The sequence below is a fragment of the Panthera tigris genome, chromosome A1 (genome assembly GCF_018350195.1).
Source record: "Panthera tigris isolate Pti1 chromosome A1, P.tigris_Pti1_mat1.1, whole genome shotgun sequence".
Classification (NCBI taxonomy): Eukaryota; Metazoa; Chordata; class Mammalia; order Carnivora; family Felidae; genus Panthera; species Panthera tigris.
In genome coordinates, this window is record NC_056660.1 from 161,486,592 (window position 1) to 161,492,591 (window position 6,000).

Consider the following 6,000-nt stretch of genomic DNA (forward strand, 5'->3'; position numbering starts at 1 on the left):
AGAAAGAAAGAAAGAGATTGGATAAATCAATAATAATATCAGCATGGTGGACATTTAGCAAATGTCTTTTAATGTGTTTATTAACTAAAAGAACTTCAATAGTCAATGGCTAAAAATAGTTTTATGTCTGGAACATCATGCATGGGACAATGCTTATATGATACGAATTTTAAGCAAGCAGCTCTTTCTGTAGTTTCTCTGGAATAGGACATCTAAATCCAGTGGTTTGCTAAAGTTGATTGGCTAGGGTAGTTAAAGGAATGACTAGGGTTAGAAATCTTGTAGAAGCCATTCATTTTTAAAGATTTCAAGGATAGGAGTGCCTTGGTGGCTCAGGGGGTTGACCGTTCAGCTCTTAATTTTAGTTCAAGTCATGATCCTGAGGTCATGGGATCTAGTCTTGTGTTGGGCTCCACACTCAGTGTGGAGCCTACTTAAGATTCTTTCTTTTTCTTTGTCCCTCTCCCCCCTCCTCTCTCTCTCTCTTTCTGTCTAAAACTTAAAAAAATAAGAAGTATGGGGGTTCTGGGTGGCTCAGTCAGTTGAGCTTCTGACTCTTGATTTTGGCTCAGGTCATCATCTCAAGGTTGGTGGGATCAAGCCCCACACTGGGCTCTGCACTGACAATGTGGAGTTTGCTTGGCATTCTCTCCCTCCCTTTCTCTCTGCCCTTCCCTGCTTGCTCGCTCTCTCTCTCTCTCTCAAAATAAATAAATTAAAAAAAATAAAAGAATAAAAGTATAAAAATATAAAATAAATAAGAATAAAAATTTCATGGATATTCTTGGACATGACTTCAAAAGAATATGACTATTTCAAAAGGGGAAAAGAATAACAACAACAAAAAAATACAACAGCAAAATTACCTTTTAGGATTCTGGGTGCAACTGCAAATAAAATATTTTGAACAACTGAAATATTTATGATCTTCCTATCCAAGAATCAGAGCACTAATTTTCATTATTTCAAGTCTTACTTTATATGTACACACACACACACACACACACTCACATTATATGTGTTTCCTGTTTTATATACTATAGATATAAAAATTATATATACTATACATATATAATATTTCCTGATAAACTTACTATATACAATAAAATTTTTAATATATAAATTATAACAGATATCTGATGTTTTATACATATACATATGTATAGATAGATACAGATATTTCCTGTTAAATATTGTTAGATATTACATATTTTTGAAATATTTATGAATGGTGCATCAGTTAACTATTGATGCTGATCAACAGAATACCTCAAAATTCAGCTGATTACAAAAAGAACAAACTTTTACCAACTCATGACTCAGAAAGCCAACAGTTAAGGTTAGGTTCAACTTGTCCTTTTAGTATCAGTGGCTCTACCTCATATATCTGCCATCAGCAGCTGTTTGGTTTGTCCTCTCTGTTTCTGGGTGTTTACTAACAGTGAGCAGGGGTGCAATTACTCACTCTTTTAAAGGTTAGCCTGCTCTCATGAAGGAAGTTGGATTCAAAGATAAGAAATGAAAACACAAGGCTTCTCGATGCCTAGAATTAAACTGGCTAATGTCAGTTTCTCACTTTATTCACTTGGTAAAAGTAAGTTGCACAGGCATGGCATTTGCAAGGAATGAGGAAAGAGTGGAGACTATGGCTGATTCTCTTCTTGGGAGAACCTGCAAAGTCACATTGCAAAACACATACATATAAGGAGACCATTGATTGGGGCCGTTGCAGCAATCAATCTAGCACAAAAGTGATATTTGGTACTTGTGTTTTCAAATGGTTATTATAAAAACAGACACATCTCATATACTTAATTTTTGTAGATATTTTAGAATTGTATATTAGGCTTTTGAGATATTTGGGTATATCATCTAGAAATGCATATAATTTGGTCCATTATTTTACATATTACATATATCCCAGAAGTTGCAAAACATAGTGAAAAAAAAAGGCAATGATAGGTTTCCTTAACTTGTTCCTTAGGAATTCCATGGATTAAATGAGAAATATGTATTTTTTTGGTTGTACTTCCCTTCTACCTAATTTCTAGGTAACAAAAAGAATTCACCTTAATAACTAGAAGATTATAGAACACTATGTACATTATGACTACCTCAACATGCTGAAAATAGTTCTTTCTTTCTTTCAAATTATACTTCAATAGTGTACTTTATCATTTAGGTTTCCAACAAGAAACATAAAACACACTGAGTAAGCCAAGAGAGTTTATTACAAAAATTTAGAGACCAACAGGAGTCATGTAGAAACCTTTAATTCGTAGTAGACAAACATTTACTACCCCAGGCTTGTGGTAGATTAGGTTTTCTTCGTATGTCCATAGCAGTATCTGTGGTCTTATTTATACTTTCAGAATCTTGCCACCCCCCCCCCCCAATTAAGAGTTAGGACCTATTTTCCCTCTTTTCAAAGCTGGACAGACTTTGTGATACCTCAGTAGAAGAATGGGGTGGAAGTGATGCTACCAGACTTCTGAGGCACAACCCCAGTCTAGCTTTTTAGGCTAAATCTAAAAGGCAATAGGACTTCTGTCTAGTTTCTGTCTCTCTCTGTCACTGTCTCTGCATGTGTGTTTCTCTCTCACAAGCAAGACACATGTTGAATCCAGTCACCATAATATGAGGAAGTTTAGCTATTTGGAAGATTCCAATAAGGTATTCCAGTGTATAGCTGAAGTTCCAACTAATAGCCAGCTTTAAATACCAGTAAGACTTGTTCTAGTCTGCAGAAAATTCCAGTCCATGGTCATTTCATCTTTTAATTTTCATCAGAGGTCTCAAACATTGTGAAACAGAGACAACCTGACCCTGCTCTGCTTTGTCTAGATTGCTGACCCATAGAATCTGTGAATATAATAAATGGTTATTTTACCCCACTGAGTTTGGAGGTAATCCAAAATGCAACTAAATAAGACCAAGAGACAAAGGGAAGGACAGATACTAGAACCAGAGAAAGGAGAGAGAATTAGATAGGGTCTTCCATATTGAAAAAAATCAGTAAACTTTGTTGGAAGGTAATAGGCAGCTCCAGGGAAACATGCTGGGAGTCAAAGGAACAAACAGTCTGACCTCATTCTTCACTATCTCTTCTTCCAGTTTCTTATGGGGCTCAATATTTTTTGAGCTCAGCCTGAAGACAAAGACCCTATTGATGTGATTTATATATCTCAGTTTCCTAGGCTGACGATGGAATAGAAAAGTGTGCAGTGTATATCATGAAGGCACAAATGAATGATTTCATGTATCACACACAACTTTCCAAATAACTTTCCTTGAAGCAAAACAGTCTAAAAGCAGGCATAACAAGAGAGACAAATACTATTTATTGTGAATGGAAAACTTCTCTACTGCATTGATATTTATGCTGGTATTCTGAGATCAGGGAATAAAGGATAAACTAAATGTATTCTCTGAGTTCATGGGAATAAGAAGCTCCTTACTAGAAAAAGCACTGAAACAATTTAGGGTGATCAAATACCAAAAATTAGCCTCTTTTCTACTTCAGTTTGTTTTTACTAGGAATTTATGAAGAAATTAAAAAAGACAGTTAAAATTTATATTGCTCTATTAATATGGGAGCAGTGTAAACTAGCAAATATGGCTAGGAATCAGAGGTATTAATATTAGTATGGCCAGCATCAATGCTATTTTATGGGCCACATAAAACTATTTTATTGGAAATATTTTTCAATGCTGTTATATGCATTGAAAGTTATGCAATAATTCAGTAATAGCTCCTAGGAAGAAGCATGTATTCTATAGCTATCAGCCCACCTTTTGTGTCCTTTTGTTCTCCCCACAGTTTATAATAGTATGAAGATCATCTTACACAAATGTTTGCAATGTCAATAATTCAATATTCCATGTTGACTGGTTGAATGGCAAAGAACCAATGTATGCCATCTGTTCTGATTGGTTCAAAGTAGAAGAAGATAGTAATTATTATTCATTTAAACAAATAATAACTACTATCTTCTTGACATAGCTGGGATTGCCTTTGTACTGTCTTTTATTTCTATTTTTCCTCCTCCAACCCCACGCAAACATTATACACATAAACAGATAGAAATGGCAATGACTATTAATTTCAAATCCCATCATAAGGCTATTTAGCAATATCCTTAAGTAATTCATTATAAGTATGTTATTTTTAAGCCAGAAATGTACATATGAAAAGCAAAAGTTTCCTTTTCTTATTATATGTCTCTAGTTTCTAGTCCCAAAGATATCTGGTGTTTGTTTGTTTGTTTATTCATGCAAAAACTGGTACATCTATCTATGTATCTATCCATCATCTTATTTTCTTATTTATATAAGAAATATAATATTTTAGCTATTCTACTGAAATTTATTTTTATAGCTTAGTAATATTTCTGAAATATATTTTTGTTTTATTAGCCAATGTATTTTAACTACTTTTTTAGAATAACTATGTAGTATCTATTTTATGGATGTGTCACAATGTAAACCAGTAATTCTTTGCTCAGTTGGACATTAATTAGAAATGATCTTTATATAAATATATCTATTATCAAAATGTAGAATGCAGGCTCATATAACTGATATTTAACAACAAAAATACAGAACTAAAACAATGTCCTAGTAGAGTTACAAGCCTACAAGTTCCATCTCTATTACAAAGAATATTAAGTCATATTTTATATTCAGGGATATATCTTATGAATATAATACAATATTCACACGTGATGTCTTGACCAAAATTGCCCATATCCAACTTGCCTCATAAACAGTTTTTTTCTGAATTTCCTGAATTATAAATGTCATAGTTTAATAAATAACCTCATATAATATTAGTAAATAAAGTCAAGCAATATATAATAAACATAATGCCATGAGCAAGTAGTTTAGGAATAAAAAATAGGTTTTACCTAGGAAAATTAACTTTAACTGCAATTTACCACATGAAGGAGTTCAAGGAGAAAACAATTATCATTTCATTAAATACAGAAAAATTTTTTTGACAAAATAAAAACTATAATTAAAAAAAATAAGACAAATTCTTAGTATCTAATAGCGAAAGATCGAGTACTTACACCTTGAACAATGTGGTGGTGAGGTGTGCTGACAGGCCTGCACAGTCAAAAATCCATGTATAACTTTCACTCCCCCAAAACTTAATTACTAATAGCCTTCTGTTGACTGGAGGCCTTTCCGATAGGATAAATAATTGACACATATTTTGTATATGTATATTGTATATTGTAGTCATATAATAATGTAAGCTAGAGAAAAGAAAATGTTATTAAGAAAAATATAAGGAAGAGAAAATACATTTACAATACTGTACTGTATTTATCAAAAAACATCTGCATGTAAGTGGACCTGCCCAGTTCAAGCCTGTGTTGTTCAAGGGTCAACTGTACTATAAGGAATTAAGACAATGTCTCCTCTTATCACTTCTACTTATCATTGTATTGGGAATGGTAGCCATTGCAATAAGTCATTAGAAAGGAATAACAGGCATTAAGATTGGGAAGGAAGAAGAAAAACTGACTTTATTTACAGAGGATATGTTTTTGATAATAGATGATCATGAAGAACTTACCAAAATATCTATTAGAGCTGATAAGTGAACTTAGCAATGTTACAGAATGCCAGAATATCAAGAGAGTATTCAAAGATCAACTGTCTATCTATAAATTGGCAATGAAAAATTTTAAAATGAAATAAAAATACCATTTATGATAGACTCCAAAATACTAAATATTTAGAAACTTTAAGGAAGGATTTTTTTAAATCTAAGTTGGGAAAATAAGGAATATATATGGAGGGGGCTGGGACTATGAAATGAACTTTAAAGAATGATAGAATAGGCACTATAAGAGGAGAATACAGAATAAACAAAGAAATTGAAATTGGAAAGCATGGGGTATATTCAAAAGCATGCACATAATCACAAAGACATATGCACAAAAATCAGTTTGGTAATTGTCTTTAAAACTATTATGATTCTAGAAGAAA